The 18,521-nt window shown below is 37.9% G+C and overlaps 1 protein-coding gene across 17 annotated transcripts in view; it reads right to left on the bottom strand.

Moving 5' to 3' along the window:
* TCF4 (transcription factor 4) overlaps window positions 1–18,521 on the bottom strand; it is a 333,674-nt gene that overhangs the window by 72,763 nt on the left and 242,390 nt on the right. Inside the window, exon 1 of one of the 17 annotated variants that reach the window (XM_073213112.1) lies at window positions 2,270–2,288. The exons of the other annotated variants lie outside the window; for them this stretch is intronic. The gene's annotated coding sequence lies outside the window, so the exon portion shown is untranslated. Of the gene's footprint in view, window positions 1–2,269; window positions 2,289–18,521 lie in introns of those variants that run through there. 17 annotated transcript variants of the gene reach the window in all.

Genomic DNA, 18,521 nt, shown 5'->3' on the forward strand with positions numbered 1-18,521 from the left:
CACACACGCACATGCACGCACACACATATTAATCTCTATTGCTGCCATTTTTCGGCATCATTTCAATGTTTAACAACCTGAACTAATAGCCATTCTAAAACATGTCCCGTGCTTCTGGAGGGAACCCAGACCCCACCACCCATTTCTTTTTTTAACTTCAGCATAATTCTGATCATCTTGATGGGCTGACCTGCTCTGGGATTTTAACAGAAGAGTGGACAATTTTTTGTTTGTTTTAATTGAAGGTCCTTAATGTGGGCCACATGTTTCTGGCGGTGATTTGGAAGTGCAGAGGGGGCAGGGGATGCGAAGTGGTAGGGAGTTGTGGGGGGGAGGGGGAAGTGGGGAGGGGATGGATGATGAAAAGACCAGTTCCATAAGCGAAGCACATTAGCAACCCGGAGTGGAAAGGGCCGGAAGGAAAACCCACCCACCTCACCCCTGCGTTCATTCTATCAACCTGCAATTGCTGCAATCAAAACCATATGTCGGTTCTTCCAGATCTTTCTCACAGGACAAACATGCAAAGGGCCTCAGGCCTGGCGTTGCCATCAAATGGTAATTGATACCATATGAGCTACAAAATAAAAAAGCACATGCAAACAGCAACCTCTCTCAATGCACCTCCACTTTCCAAGCCCCTTTTCGGCCCCTTGAGAGGGATGAAATTGCAGGTCTTGCCGGGTTGCTAAGTGCACTGTGCACCATGAAAAACAAGTGTATGTGGCTCCAGGAACCACCTGTAAATCAGAGAGAAGGGAGGGTCTACTAGCCAAGAGCTGGTCCCAGAGAACAGGCAAAGGTGAAAGGTCACTCCGGGTTAATACAAGGTCATCGATCATGGGGAAAAATGAGCACAGGTGTGAAGCAGATCACAGGCTTGTGAGCAGCGAGTGACCTCCCCGTCCTCCAGCATATCCGGCCTGGAGAAAGCCAGTTCCCGCTAAGCCACATCTGTCTTCCTCTCCTTCTGCAAGTGAGATAGTGAGAAAGTGGAAACCACTCCCCAATTACAAGGCAATTAGAAGAAAAGGGACTCCAATCGCCTATCTGCCAGTCTCCTTTTCTGAAGCTCTTTTTGCATTCCATTGTTCTCATAGAAGAAGAAAAAAAATCAAGAAACCTGCTGAGCTGAGGTCTTGGCAATTGCTGGTTGAATGTAATACAGTAGGTAAAATCCGTCTCCTATTTCCACAGACACTGACAGAACTACAAGTAGCATACGGCTCTCGCCTCTGCATGTATATATTTTCTTATTAACTCGATCGGGCAGAAATTTGCAGAGATTTGTTTGGATTTAGAAGTCACAACAGAATGTCAGTTTCACAAACCAAGGCTCATTCTGTGGTGAAATGCACAGCTCTGGACCCAACCATTCACCGCACACAGCTATTTGTTCCAATTCCTCCAGCAGCCGCTTCTGAACTAACAACTTATTCTAAACACACGCAATGGGTCTAATTTTTCTTCCTTCTGCCTATCCCATTATATGTGATATTTTAGTCTTATAGATCCTATGAAGTTTAAATATTTTCCAGATGGGACTAGGGAGTACAGAACCCTGTAAACATTCAAAGTTATAAAAAGGACCAACTAAATACTTGCAACAGAAGGAAGATGATATTACAGTCTTCTTGTGCGAGCAGTAGTACCTCATGAGCTAACACAGCAAACTGTAAAAGGGAGACTGATACCAGCTCTCTCTCTTTCCCCCAATTTCTCAAGTACTGGCTCATTCTTCCTCATTGAGGGTGTATCTGTTTATATCTTTTCCAATGAAAGCATTTCCCAAAAAATGATTTAAGCTCAATTTACAATTAAATACATCTCAACGGTAAGAACGAAAACCGTGGTTGTAACCTAATGAAAAATACTACTGTCTTCCCCCACCAGGGATGGTGGTGGAAGAATTAAGGCCCATCGATTCTATACATTTTCCCAGCTTCTCAGCCATCTCCTCTCCCTAAAAGTGTGGCCACAAAAACCCTGAGCAAGGTGGCACTTTCCAAGGACCCTCAGCCTAGAGGCAATGCAGTTACATTCATAATGACACTCAGCATGGATCCAAGAGCAAAGGAAGTGAATACATGAAGGGAGTAAAGTAACAAGGGCAGCAAATTGAAATGAAAATCCTGGTGAGTGGCGGGGGAGGCAGGAAGTAGGGCAAAGCGCACGGGCAGCACACAAGCCAAAGCAGCACAGTGGGGCTCGGAGGGCGTCAAGGAGGCAGGCTCGGGGAGGCAGTCACCTGGGGAGGCTCTGACCTTACCTCTGCTTTCCCTTCGTGGTCCAGTCAACATAACCCTGTATCTGAGCATCTGCATTGTTTAAATTTCATCCTGTGGTGTTGTTTGCTGATTGGCCAGACATGGCTGACAGCATCAGAGCTGCAATCTGACAGACAAGAAGCAAGCAGGACCAGAGCACAGATTTCCTAACAGGAGGGAGAGCGGGAAGTCCATGCTGGATACATGGAGCTCAGACCTGCAGATGTCTGCTGCAAGGCCTGGGGCTCGCCTAGGGGTGGGAGGGCCCAGGGAGAGGCTGGGAGGAGGGCATGGGGAAGGGGAGGTGGGACAAGCCCGGCCACCCGAATGACCAGACCCGAGGCTTCCCCCTGGATGGAGCTGCATCTGGACCACGTCTGGCTGCTTCCCTCTCGCCACTCCCAGCTCCGCCGGGAACAGAGGCTTCTCTCCCCAAATGCCTTCTTTGCAGAATAAAAGTGGTGGTGTTTCCGGTTAGGGATATCGCGGTGGTCCTTTCACTCATTTGGTTTTCAAAATGTTCGACATTTTTCAGAGGATAAGAAACTACTAAAGGGAGGCTAGTTGACAGAAGCATTCCACCCAGGTTTTCACTGTGGAGACGAATGGCCTCCAATGTAATGAAATTCTTTTAACTATTTGACAGAAGTAAAGCAAAAAGAGAAAGGAAAAGACAAAGGCTGCAGGTGTTTGGAAATGGAGAGTGAAACTGCTGGAGAAGTAATGAAACAGAGAGAAAAGAAAGATAATAGCTCAAAAAAAAAATGGAGAGGCGAGAGGAACCACCCCCACTGAGTTCCAGGAAATGTCTTCATTCTGACCTGGGTGCCTATTTTCTCTGAGGCCAGCAGGAGCCACTGAGAGCAACAGCGGCTGGCCACAGATCACCCTCCACTCTCCACATCTCACCTCCAGTGTGTGTGTGTGTGTGTGTGTGTGTGCGCGCGCACAAGTGCACCCTCGTCCCCCCAACACCCTCCACTCTCCGCATCTCGCCTCCAGTGTGTGTGTGTGTGTGTGCAAGTGCACCCTCGTCCCCCCAACACATACACACCTGGAATACTGGCCAACAGGTACAACTGGATTCACTTACTATAAATGTAGGACCACTTCCCCTCATGAAAATTTCTATTTAGGGTTTTCACCTGCAATTAAGTATTGATTTTTAATACTCTACTTTCATGTCCCTACTCCTCAGGATCACAAGGCACACCTCTGGAAAAAAAATTAGTAGCATTACAAAATCCAAGCAGATTCCCCAACATTCAGCAAAAAACAGTGCTTGCAAATTACCTCTTTCCTAGCGTTACTTGTTAGCAGAAATATGGGGAGGGTATCATGCATTCACTATTAGGTACAGAAGAAGAGATGATATAAGGTAAATCAAGGATAAGAGAGCAATAAAAAAAAAAGGAGGGTTTGAGAAAATAAGGATAAAATAATGGTCTGAAAGATCAGGTTATTAAAACTAACTAGTTAAATGGACAGAAAAAGGAATAAGATGCTTGGCTGAGGGAAGGAAAAGATTAACACAACATAAAAATTAATCCTTTAAAAACACCATCACTTATGTAATATCAGGTTGGAATAGAATAGTAAAATGGCAGAACTGCATGAAATAAATTAGTCTGGTTCAAAATGAAATAAAAATTCCATTATAATCCTCACTCCCAAAAAAGAATACAAAGAAAAAGCTAGTTCTTTTCATTTTCTATCTTCATTTTTAAAACACTAGTTACACAGAACTAATTTTTTAAATAAAGGTAGAAAGACACACCCTGGAAATCTGAAGAGGCAGGAAAAGGAATTAGCATAAGGGAATTGTGTAAGAAAATAGGAGCAACACCAGGAAAATAAATTGATGTAAGTGAAAGTAGAGGGTCAGTGGGAGCAGAGGAAGTTCTGGACAGAAGGAGAAGGCCAGGGAGAAAGAGGTGCCCAGAGGGTCTGGACTTCATTCAGAGAAGATACAACATGAATGAAACACATGACACAAGTGTACAGAAGAGTGAGAATACAGGAATGTGGTATGAGGCTAAGAGGTATACAGGTAATCAAACAGATAAACAGATTTAAAAAAGGTCTACAGCCAAAGAGATCAAACAGAAATCGGAACACACAATGCAGTTTGTCAGAAGCACCAAGAAAAGTGCCTTAGGAGTCACAGAATCATAAATACAGTTTTGCTAAAAGTGTACCACTTAAAAAACTGTCATAGGCTGAGAAGAAAACTATATGAAAACAATTGCATGCATTTTTTGAGTCTACTTTTCAACTATAAGAAATTTCCAGGGTCTCTTTGCAAATGCAAGAGACAACAGTAAAAACACTACACAAGGCCTTTATGTTCCACAAAACTCCTTGTTAGAAATGAACCTAACCGGTGTGAAAGATATTTTCATGGCACATTTCATTATCTGTGACATTCAAGGTACAGCTCTCTTAAAAGAAATATTTATGTAAACACTTTGCCCAAAACCAAAGGAAATCTATGATCTTCACTCAGAATGCTGAAGCTCCCCTGGCGTCCATGAACTTGGTACAAATTAAAGATTGGTCAAGAAAGAGTTTTTGAGCAGGTGACGTTTCTAGTGTTCGTGTGGAGAATCTGAGCAGCCTTTTAAGCTCCTGGCCTGGTTTTTAACTCGGCAGAGGAGCAAGCTGGTTTCACTGATGAACCGAGGATCACAGATTTGGTGGAAAAGTCTACAGCTCCGTAAAGCAGGGAGGGAATTGGGACGACGGCAGCTTCAGGTGCTGAGACACAATAAAAACAATGAGGAAAGAAAATGTTTGCTTTCTATGTCAACTGAGATGTCAGTACCCATTAATAAATCTATCTGCTAAATCTACTCTTATTCATGTGGGACATCACCAATTTAAAGTAAAATAAATTATCTTTAATTAAATGGAATTGTCGTCTTCCTCCCGCTATCATCCCCAATTATTACATTCTAATCAGCCCTTTAGGGAGAAGGCAGGAGAGAATGCTGAAAGGCACACGGACTATAAATAATTTCTCTTCTGTCAAGTGATACAATTTTTCTCTTAATTATTGTTTATAACTAATTTTTGAATATAATATAAAACTACAAAAAATTTCATCACAGGGAATAATGCTACATGGTCACTTCCAAAATTTCCTTCCCTTTTATTTTTTTTTTTGGTGCGTGTGACAATTTTACAAGTCAAAAGAAACCATTACAGACTAAGCAAATTATCTATTTAAACCTAATCTATTACTTTTATTTTCAGCACAAAAGTGCCAGTTTTAATTAATACTTTAAAATATACAGCATGAACTGAATGCCAGCTATGGTATTTTTAGGTTGTTAGGCTTTCAAACACTGGGATTACTGAATGATATCAATTTATGTTTCGACAAGAACAGCATATACACTTTAAATATTAAGACATGCAACTGCATAAAAGGAAGAGGCTGATCCACTTCTAGCTAGTAGTGACTTTCTCTGTCCCAGTTCCTGGCTCCCCCACATCCCTCTTCTCTTTGTTTTTTACCTGTACCCAAATCTCAGAACAACAACTGTTTTTACCTAGTGATCTGTATGAAAGATATTTCATCATCGATCCTCATATTGATGCAATAGCGCTCCGCCCCAAGAAACGGTGAGGTCAGCAGGTCAGTTAAGTAGTGTCCACCCCTACCCCGAAGGCACAGAGGCGAAATATCCGCCAAGAGTAACACAGAATGAATTTGGGGGCAACTGGATCAAATGCCCGCATATATATGTTGTGAAGGTGCCTGTCCCGTCTTTCTCCCAAGCCCTTGCTTGGGTTTTTTGTTTGTTTGTTTCACTTTTTAACTGTAGACTTTGTGAGGGCAGGGAGTTTTCTTTTAGCCTTCTATGTAACAACAAAATAAACCACTGAAATTGGGGAATTTATCTTCTGTCGAGAATACATAGGTGGGGGTATTGACTGTTTGCTGACTACTTAGTGTGACTTTGAAAAATATATTTTTTTCGGGGTGTAGTACTGTTTTCATTTAAGCATGCCTTTGAATTGCCGCCTACAGAAGTAAAAAAAGAAACCACAGCTATACAAGCCTGCTGACTTTCTTATAAAAGAACCAGTTTTAAACTTGTTTATACTACTGATTCCAAATGAATTCAAGATGGTGGCTAGTTAAAGGAAGAGAGCCCATGCCAGGGAGTTTGATCAAAGAACTTCAATGCAGCTATGTTCAGTTTTAATTGACCACTAATTAAGCTACATTAGTCCAAGAAAGGTCTGTATCACTTTGAGTAATAAAGAAAAGAATTAATTTAACCCTGTGCCATTCAGCTTTAGTAAATTCATCTGAAAGCAACTTCTCAAACGACAAGCATGAAAGAGGTGTCTGGTGTTAAATGCCAAAAGTGGTCTACAGAATTCAGAGAAGACCAGAGACTCGGTTTTCAAGTGCATTTGTTACTTCGCTAGTGATGTCACCTTGCAGGTATAATTATCTTCATTACAGATACAAAGATGTCAGCCTTAGTCTCTGGGTTGCAAAGGGTTGCTTTAAAATTGGATCCAAAACATGGCACCATACCAGCCACAGTTTTAACTTTCCTGTATTCTAGACAAAAATAGAGTGGATTTGCAAAATCATGAGAATTTTCAAAGGCTTGGAACTCTCCTTCTGGGAAAAGTGAGTTGAAGACCGGCAGGGGGAAAAAAAACAACTGCAGTAACACCACCAAAAAAGCTCATTATAATTAGGAACCACAAGCTATGACAGCCATGACAGCAGCATTTAAAAATCCATGCGTTAAAATAGTTCATTTCTGAAAATCCAGTTGCAAAATTTTTATTTTCCCACACATGGCCAACAAAAAATTTTGTGCCCACAATTCTGATGAAAAGAAAAAAAAACTCAGAAAGGGAAAAAAAATCATAAAACAGCAAAAAAACAATTACAGGATTTAACATCAAAACCTAAGACAGGAATACACTGCTGTATAGCTTGGTGTTTATGATTTTTAAAGTTCTTTACATTAACTCAGAGGTGAGTTCCCTATGGTCTTATGGCAAATATGAAAAAGTATAATATGTTTACATTTAAAAATAAAGCCAAATGTCAATGCACACTGGCTTCTACTTTACAGTCATAACCCCCACCCTCCATCCCTGTATGAAGAGCATTGACTCTTATAGCAATGAATGCCTTCAGGGCCAAACACTCGTCAAGAGGAATATCCTTGTGGCCTCAATAGACATTATATTTTGTCTTAATGATTTCTGGCAACCAACTACCGCATTTTCTACAATAGAATTTAATGAATAACATTTTTTTTTACATTCTGCCAGTACTCATTAAAATGCACTTGTTTGTGAAATGCAATAGCTAGCTATATGAAACCAAAATATTAATGCAAATTGGCATTTCTAAGTTTAAAGCAGTATTTGCATAACAGGAACTAAACATGGTACAAGCTAAAAGAGTGCCCAGAACACAAATGCCTCTTAACACTAGAATTATTACCGAGAGAAGTGACGGCTTGCATTTACCATTAGAAGCCCAAGGAGAAAGCATCTGCCAGGCTGTGCCACTATAGGCTCCTGGTGCTCCCAACAAGAGGATGATGGGAAAAATTCTGCAATCACCTCACCTATTAGAGTCGTACAGGTATAAGGCACAAACACATTCATTCCCTGTCCTTAATGTCCTAGGGCTAGTCCATTCATCCACTGCCATCCATAGTTAGAATTGATTATTGTTATATTATTAGATTAGATTATTTAATCTATACATTTTGAATGTGCATGTATAAATGAAAGTGGTTACAGCACCATCAACATTCACCAGGCACATTTCTCCCACTCAATTCATGCAAGGAATGAAAAGGTACATATTTTTATTCATTCATTCTACAAATAGGGCCCTATTGGGCTATTTTGGATAGGAAGAACCTTGAGAAACCTGACATTAAAAAAAGTTTCAGTACTTATTTGTTCTTTCAACAAATGCTATTTGAATACCTTTCCATGCATACTGTGGTGTGAATCTCTGAAGGGTAGATAAAGAATAAAGGTTTGTCCTCTGAGTGCTTGAAAGCTTGACAAGAAGATACAAAAGTTTCAAAACAACACAAAATCAGGCTAGGGACTAAATGAGTTTAAGGATAAGACCTATAGACCTTTTCATTTATTATGAAGCAATATTTTGATTATGTGAATAAATGGATATTGTTTTTCTTTTAATAAAATACTTTTTACTAGAACAGCCAGAGCAGAAGTATGAGCTCTCTAAATTCTTCAGAGGCCAGCTCTGGGGAAGCATTCTACTCAGGGGTCTTGCCTGTGTATATATGTATCCATGGATGACAGATGTGTGACTCATTCATCTGGCTGCATAAACATTTCTTGGTTGTCCACAATATGCTAGCACATACATAAAGATGCCTCAAGTCACGGTCCCTCCTGTGGAGGATCCCTCTGGCTGATTCAGATGAAAGTGATTCAGTGTCCTCACTGTGTGCAGATGGACAAAGGGCTGCATCCTTAGAAAAGTTTGTCTAAATCATGATTTAAACTTAATTAAGAAAGAGATGAACACAGATAAGTATTCACTAAAATGTTAGGTAACATTAAAATATCAATTCTTACTCGGATGTTTGCTGAATATACAACTATAAAAATTCTAAAGTATATTGAAATATACAGAAGTGACTCAGGTTCTGTTATAATCTGTAAGACCTTGAGCAACTGATTGAATTCTGCAATGCTTCCACTTCCCAGACCAGCACTGCCCAGTAGAACTTTCTACAATGATGTAAATGTTCTCTATCTGTGCTACCCAACACAGTAGCCATGAACGTGTGACCCCTGAGCACATGAAATGTGTGCGACTGAAGAACTGAAGCTTTTCAATTTTATTTTAATTAATTTACAATGCATGTTAATAGCCACACGTGGCTAGTGGCTACTTCTCTAGACAGTACATCTTAAGACTGAAATGGGATATCCTACTGGGGTGTGGTAAGGATTAAATTAGAGGGTGCTTTAGAAAGCCACTGAGAGAACTATGGCTGGCAAATCTTACTTTATTGAATGTTAATTATTACTATAATAAACTATTTACTGCAAGCTTTCTTTTACCTGTAAACCACTTTCCTAACAATTAAAGAAAGTCACAGTAAGATTGACTTTATACTCCATTAATGTCTGACATAAATACCACACAGGCAAGCTTCTGAAGCACATTCTAAAAACAATGAATGAGTGAGTTCTAAAAGTATTCAGAGGATGATACTGGGACATACGGAATGTACAAGAATCCTTGAAAGTCCAACATGGATCATCAATGACTGATTAAAACTGAAAACAAGGTCAATGTTTCTTCAAAGAACTTTGACTTAAAGTAAATATGCAATTAAAAAAAAATTACCATCTCCCCAAAGCGGAAATATCCAAACCAATGAAATGATCATTAAAAACAGTAATCGGTATTACTTGTCTAGCACAAAAGAAAATATTTACAAGTTTTCAGTTGTTCACTATGCGTATAGACAGCCCTATATAATAAAATGTGGAAAACAAATCAAAATAATGCCCACTTGGAGATATCTTAAGATGGCTTCAGTAGTGACAGAAACAGTAAAACCCAAAGGCATCATCAATGTGACTCCACCAGAGGTGTGTTAACACCAAGCTGGACAAAGAACCAGGAAGAGTCTCAGTACTGAGTCTGAGGATACTTGTGGGATGGAACTGAAATACGACAGCCAGTGGGTGAAAGCGTATCTGTGCACCAGACAGACTGCAAGTCGGAGCTGCCATTCCCATGCCCGGCTGCCATCTCTACTCTGATCGAACCTTGGAGAACCTTGTACAGCGCGGGGAGGAAACTGGAGAGCGGCGCTAGTTACTGTCAGACTTGGCAGCTCTCCTCAGATCTTGGCATCTAAGAAGTGAGGTGTGCTTCTGGGTTCTACAAGTTGGCAGGTGTAAGACTCTGCCACCAGACACCGCCACCTTCCTCCACAGGGTGCTAGGGAAGGCAATCAAGGTTTCAAAATCATTTCCAAATCACTGCCAAGGATTATACAACATTGATGGGAAGCACAGCAGTGGCAGGAAGAGAGATAACCAGTTGTGGGTCGAGAAAGAAGCTGCATTATTGGCAAAGCTGAAAAGAGTCTTTAACGTTGGTTTTAATCACGAATCTTTTCTTGGTGCCGAGGATATGTTGAATGATGATGCAAGCGATGTCCTCAATGCCAAAAATATTTAAATGTAATATTAATTAATATATGCTAATACATTTCCTTTTTTTCCCCCTTTATGTTCTACAGAAAAAAATATTAATGATAATAACCTGTTTATTTTAGGATGATTTCAATAGGCCCACAGTTACACTGAAAGCTCAAGATATTTTGAAAGGCAAGATATAAATACATACTTAGGGTATGGAAAATTGCACACTATTGACTCAATACATTCTAACAGCTACTTTGAAGTCATTCCAGTTAGTTCACAAATAATGTACTATATTTATAATACTCCAAATAAAACATGATATTTTCAAGGTAAATGGTGGAAATACCTGGACAATACTACAGTGTACTATGCCAAAAAAAAAAAAAAAAGAAAAAAAGATGAGAGGGAGAGAATTGTTATGGGCAGAAAAGAAACCAAAAGAAAAAGAAAAAGAAGAAGAAAGCAAGCTGCCATCATTCATAAGGTGGCCCATTACGCCAGGAATTAATTAATAAGGGCCAGATATATTAGTTCTAAAGCAGGATTTCTCAATCTGAGCACTAGCGAGAGGTTGACCTGTGACTGCAGGATCATGCAGCATCGCTGGCCTCTACTCACTGGACACTAGATGTCAGAGGCAAAGCCTCACCCTATTCCCGTAGTTGTGACAATCAAAACTTTTTCAGATATTGCCAAGTGTCCCCTGGGGTGCACCACTGTTCTAAAGATGTATGTTTCCATCAGATTATGCCGGCAACAAATAGCTACTTTGACTTTCTTAAATCCTCACACATACAGTGCCTATCTCTAGAAGTATGGTCCTGCAGCCGAACAAGTAAATATCCATTTACACTCATGACCACTCGGTACGTGACATTTTGACCTTCTGATCCTGTAGTGTGCTTGGTCCTAGACTGTAATTTTGAAATAGGTAATTTATGTTCATTTTGGGAACTTTTGGAACCATCTCTACTGTAATTTTATTATGTGATGGGAAGTGTTTACTATTTTCAACTATCTCATTCTAAATTCTATGCAATAATCAAAATAACACAATGTATGTACTTTTTTTATGAATAACAAGTTTTGAGTAATAAATAATTGGCATTATCTATTACTGTCTAGTTATGTAATCTCTCCATCTATCCACCCACCCAACCATACTTTCTCTGGTCCAGCCATACATTTATCATCATAAAATCTGTCATGCTTTCAATTCTGATTGAGTTACACAGGTAAAAAGCTTAGGACCAGCCAAAGAGTTTAATCTACATAGCTCCCTATTGGCAGTGCATCTGTGAAGACACTATTAGCTATACATAATTCCACATCAGGCCAGCTGTGTGTTTTATACCCTGTATCATCTACTTCAAAATATGAAACTATCTCTGTATCTAAATGTGCCTAAGTTTGGTAGTTTGGTTATAGTGTTAGATGGGTTATCTATTGCCACATTCAAGGTCCCAGCACTGATTATCCTGAAAAGGTCAACATCAAAATAGATCAACCAAATACAGAAAGCACAATATAACTCTGAAATAGGTTAAATGGATCTGCAAAGTGAACATTAAACATGTATTAAAGACTCCAAGAACAAGTGCTAACCTAAAGCTACTTAGGCATAATTTGTTTCTCCTTTTTCATCTGTTTTTTTTTTCCCCATCAGTTAAAGTAATGGAGGAAAAGAGCCATAAAACCAAAACTTCCTCCATAAGGAACAATTTAGTGTGGTTTTGCATTTCTCAAAGTCGTATACAAAAGGTAAAAACGTTTAGAGGTTAGGATCCCATAATGATTCAAATAAGTCATCCTTCTTGGGGTTAATTAAGTAAACTGAATCCTAAAAGGTTTTAATAGCAAAACTGACACTGTAAAGTTGGGACAAGAAGATCTGCTATTACATGAATTCTCTAAAAGGTAAACGCATTTAACAACACACATCTATTTCTAGCAGTTTTAGCTCATTCCCTGGAAGTATCCAAGAGGTTGGCTGCACTTTGCAACCTCTGGGAAGCAGGATTATTACCAGATTCACATCAACATATCTAATTTTACAGTTATCTTATTTAAGTTTTTAATACAGCACAGGTCTTTTTCTCAGGTGTTAATAGAAAAATCAATTTTAAGTCACAACAGCTGTGATCATTTTAAATATCACAGCTGTCATGAGTTGAAAATAACCATTTGAGCATACACATTTCTGCTGCAAATGTAACAAAATGAAAATATGATGGAATCTTCTCTTTTACTCCCCCCAAAGCTGAATGTCCAATACAATAGTATAAAAATAACGTATTTGCTTTAAAATAAAATCAGGCTCTCATTTCTTTGCTGACCTAGCCAACAGATGGCTTAAAAGAACAGAAAAGAACATCATTTGCAACATATACTCCTATGGAACTAACTATGGAACATGTTCAATTATGGAAATAAGTATTAACTCTGGAAAGACAGAGTTAAATAGCTGATATCAAAATTGAGAGTTCATTTATGTAAACATTTTGCTGCAAAGCCAGGGGGAGATTAAGTGGGATCTATGCTACACATTAAGCATTATTAAAGTCTAGGAATTTAAATTATTACATAGGACAAAAATCTACACTCATATGAACAGTGTTAACAACTAGTACTTTCCAAGAAATAATGGCATTTTAACCATTCCTTTGCAAACTCAAACTATCTCTTGGAAAGGATGAAATAGATACTCCCCCCCAATCCAAACCTAACGTCCTTACATTTTGAAGAATATAAAATGATATTCTTAATCTTTAAAAAAGGAGGGGAGAAAGAAAAAGGGCGATATTTATACCATTGGCTATACAATGCTTAGGTTTTTCTGCATGAAATGGTGGGCAATGAATACCCAAGAAATTCTAGAATTCTATTAACAATTATTGCCACCTATTCAACAGGTAGGAACAGGGTGCAAATGTTTGAAAAATGATACTGTATGATTAAGACAAGAACAAAATAAACTCAAACAAAAAGCACTATTTCAAACCAAAACACTGGCAATATTACACAATTCACATTATAGTTTATAAAATGTACCCAAAGTCTACCAACCTCCTGGCCAGTATGTAACCAGAAAAAAAAAAACCAAAAACAAAAAACCTGTATTTTCATCCCAGATCTGCCATCCTTCCTAAACTAATCTAATATGCCCTTCTTTTTCCTATATTTTCCCTTGCAGATTCACAGTGTAGAAATGAGAGTTGGCGTTATTTGTACCTAAACAACTTGCACTAAGAAGCTGAAGCCCCCCCTCCATTGTGCTTAGGGAGAATGGGTACCGCAGGTACAGGCGAGCCCTACCATCCCCTATTATTTGCATATTAATTTCACAGCTACACGAAAAACATTGTAGTCTTTTAATCACATCAACACACAAAAAGGCACTACAAAGTGAAACTACACCTGTTAAACATTTATGCCAACCCCCACATCACACAAAGGAAGCCTAAGAAAACAGCACCCATCCTGCTCCTGTGTGCTGAGCTTCCACTTCTGAATTGCAATAACAGGTGCAGAAATAATAATGTGCTGGGCAATCAACTTTTTTCCTCTGATTTGTCAGTTTAGCTTAATAATGCCATTAGGAATGTAAACATTTCTGCAATTCATATTTAAAAGTCAATAAAATAATGGGGTACAGAATTTATCCTTTTTAATTTTTTAAGTAATACATTTGATTATTTTAATCACGTCAGTACTTAACTGGATGGGGTTTAAATATGCATGTAACATCAATTTAATTTGTTTTATTCGTTAGAAAAGCTATTGAGTGATACAGCATTATTCTCCTAAAAAATAAAAAATGAGTGCACATTCTGGAGGGAAAGGGAGTGTAGACACTCCCACGTTTTGCTCCCCTTCTTGGAGATAGGATTCCAGCACTTTCTCAATGTCTTTTATTGTGGACATTTTAAAATGGTAACCAAAGAGGTGAGAATCCAAGAAACTCTCACTAGAAGGCTAACAATAAAAAACTGGAGTGTTCCCATACTGTGGATAAACTTTACTGGGGCTACAGTATAGGACTGTGGTTGGTAAAGGCATCAACTATTCTTAAAATGGTGTGAGAGTTCTTCCCAACATAGCAATTCCCGCTTGAACAGGATCATTATTGGGGCAGTCATTCAGGACTCTATAATTCTCACCCTTAGGTCTGTGGAGGTGAAAAAGCCGAGTCAAATGTTAGCCTCCACTCTTAACATCCCCTATTCATTTACAGGTCAGCTACAATGGAAGCAGCTGGAATTTAACTCTACCCACTCTGTCCTACCAATTACCTCAATGTGCCCTCCCTGAAGAGGAGTATAATTTGGTCTCTCCTAGGAAAGCACAGTTTTGGGTCCCTGGAGGATGCCAAAGACTGCATTTTTTTCAGTGGAGTCTGAAATTAGACCATCATCTCCATTGCTCCCACCCCTGCTTCTCAGGTATTTAAAGCCCACTCTTTATCCCAGCTTTGGAGAGGAAGGGAGGGAGGACTGCCTTTAAAACAGTACGCTCTTGTTAAAGGGATAGTGCCCCTTTTAATGTTACAGGGATAGTGTCCCTTTTAAGTCACTTTTGAATAAAATGCCCTGATTATAGTATGTGCAGATTTCTTTAAGAAATAAGGAAGAAAAATGAGAAGAAAACTGGGTTAAGACTTGAAGAGCAACATGGAGTTTAAAGACAAAAATATCAGAAATGAGAATTTTTAAATCCTGATAGAATATGGTATTGTGACATGAATACATCTGTTAATAAAATGTTGTAGTTTGGAATCTAAGTCATGAATCATTTTCAGCATTGCAAAAAGGAAATTCTCCCAAAGTTTAAGTGGAGTCAGTGCATAATTCGTAAGTCATTTCCAAAAGGTCCCAAACCAGTAAATTCAACTGAAAGAACTATTCTTCAGAAGAATAATTTTGTTTTGCTTAATAAAATGCAATAATATCTATATGCTTAAGACAATGTGATAATGTGCCAAACAGTTTATTACAGATTCTACAATGTTAAAAAAAACTTCCAACTAGGCAAGTCTTTTGAAAATTCCATGCATTAATTTTACAGCAGATCACTTCAGACTTCAAAAATATAATCATTTTAAAGAAGTATCTCTTTTCAGTTTTGTCACCATTCATCTGTGTTTCTTAGCACATAGACAACTGCTTTTTTTTTTTTAGGACACTGATGATTTCCTGAATAGATTATAAATATTTTATGAATACACAGAGCTCCAAATCTTAATTTTTTTGGTACTTAATAGTGTTTCCCACATGTAACATTATACCCTGTGTCACCTTAGAGTTATGTTAGAAGTATTCAGGGCTAATACTTCAATTAAACCCAATCAAATATATACAAACTCTGGAAGACTTAAATCTAAAATTACCTTTAGATTATATTGACTGTGAGAACTGAGCTTTTTTGTAACTCTAATAATATTGGAGGAAAATGGAAAAAAAAAAGCCCAGTAATCTTTTGTGTGTCTGCCCTGAAATTCAGTTACTGGGGTTGTAATTAGGTTTTATATGTGGAGTAAACACATCTTACTGTATTTAAACCTGAATTCTAAACTCTCAAAATGACTATAATAATATCTAAAAACCTACATATTTTCACTGGATTAGAAATTAAGACTTAAAAAGATTAATCTGATGACAGGTTGCTGACCATATGTATGGCCTGCATGGTGACTTCAAAGAAGTGACACTAAAGCATTTTTTTTCCGTGGCATCAGTGAGAGAAGTTTCAAGTAGGCTCGGAAACACACTCACACAACATTTGTAGTATTTTTGAAATATGACAACGTCTAAAATCAAACTATGATAAAACCAATTAAAAAATAAGTTAAGAAAGGAAGAAATCACCAGTTCTCCAGCTTTTTTAGTGGTGCTGCAAGTTTATTAAAAAAAAAACAACCAAAAACCAAAAAAAAAAAAATAGGGAGTGTAATGCAAACCACATTTATAGTGGAACAGGAAACAAACAACTATTCAGCACAATTTCCTGCAGATCAGTTGGAAAGGTATTTAAAGACTGCACCAGCTATTAGATCTCTTTTCCTGGCCACTTTTCTCCCCAGCCCTCATCCCCCTGTGTTCCAATGTCTTTCTCCTAATTCTCCTTGAACAATGCCATCCCCTAGTGCTAAGGATGCTTATCAATTATCAACACTATATTCAAAATGTTTAGACCTACTAGAAATTAGGGATTAAATGCAATTAACCAAATATGTAACCGATCCATATTTTCTTTTTAAAAAATCAGCCCCAGAGAAATGTTCGAACTGTCATCTGTGAATCTCGCACAGGGATTTTGGAAATTTAATCAGAGGCAGGACAGCAAGATGAAGCCACAATATCAAGATTAAGCATCTGGTGAAATTTTACCAGGTTAAACGTAAAGAACAAAACCAACATTTTGTTTTAAGCAATCAAGCACATAAGAAAAAATAAAATTTTCATTGTTATTCTAAATGGACAAATTAAAATGCTTTATATGTCAACAATACCAAAAAGTAAGCTTACTAAAAGGAAGTTTTTACTGCATGTTTTTTCTTTGATATGTTTTATTCTCTTGAATCAGTGGGGAATTGAAAAATTATATTAGTTTGTGACCTAAGCAAGTTCTTACTCTGATAGCAGCTAAACCAATAATTTTAAAAAGTAATGCTGTCATACCAGCTACTTTCATTCATAATCATGGTTCTGAAAACAGTAAGTACATGAAATTCCATTTAAAAGTACTGAATGCAATTTCCATAGTTGATACACTGAAAACTTTAAAACCCAGTGGCTACCTACCTGCACAAGACTAGCAGAATCAACTGTGAGGTTTGCAAAGAAAGGGTCATATGTAAAAATGTGCTGGAAAATTTTATTGCTCGTGTTTTAAATATTAAGCTTTTTATGTTAGCACTTCCTGTGGTACATGAAAAAAAAACTAAACATTTCATGTCCTAATTTTAAGCTTCAAAAAATTTAGGTGGCTGACTCTAAGACTGTCACTTATTCATAGGAAAAGTTTCTTGTAAGTATGCATTCTCGACTGAGAGATTGTGATATTAAAATGTTCCTATTTTTTTATCTTAAGCAGGAATCATGAAATTATTTTACTTTTTGGCCTCCATATCAGAAATAATCAACACCCACTTTCATCTTTGAACTTTATGGAGTTGAAAAGCTGCATAATATGACCAACAGTCAGAATATAAACATGGAAAGCTCATTACCATTTACTTTCTGAGATTTGATGACTTGACAAATAACTATTTCAAAACAACTAGTTTGAAACATGGTTTGAAGCTTGTTAGTATAAAGCAAAAAGAGCAATTACAATAATTATAGGTTTCTCTATACGGTTTAACACATGCACATGCTGGTGAGAGCTGATGATGTGATCCTAAATTACCATTAGGAGGAAATTTCGCCACTTTTGTTTTCAATTTTATATGCCATAATTTTATCTTTGTGGAATTGCTTTATTTTTAGATATGTGGAATTTGACCAAATAATTACTTATTAAAATTCTTATTCAATGAACAAGATGTAAGCAGTTATAAAAATCAAAATTTAGAGCTAGAACTTTACTTACTGTGGACCAGGTAATGCGTGGTCCTGCTTATAGCCTGAATAAGGGCAGACACTGCCGCACAACTTGATAGAAGCTTATTCTCATAACACTTAAAAGAAACTGTACTGATTTTCTCTGCAAAAAGCCTCTCTCCCATAGTTAAAAAGCAGTGCCTTAGGATTTTTTAATTTAGATGAGAATGAGATTAATTTGTATTTCAACTATCCCAGAGAGAAAGGAAATCACAAAAATTACTTGGTCAAGTTCATTAAACTCTCACCTGTGGAGAAGCTGACATTTAAAAATACATTCTGGTTTATAGTCAAGATTTATTCTTTGATAGCTCGAGTGTTGATTTTTTTTTGTAGGTTTTGGCTTCATGAAGTCCACACTACAGGACAGGACCAGTGTTTCACAGAAAGAAGGAAACAATTTGTTGTGGGGTACGGTCATGGAAACACTTCATAACTTCAAGTAATA

The sequence above is a fragment of the Manis javanica genome, chromosome 9 (genome assembly GCF_040802235.1).
Source record: "Manis javanica isolate MJ-LG chromosome 9, MJ_LKY, whole genome shotgun sequence".
Taxonomy (NCBI): domain Eukaryota; kingdom Metazoa; phylum Chordata; class Mammalia; order Pholidota; family Manidae; genus Manis; species Manis javanica.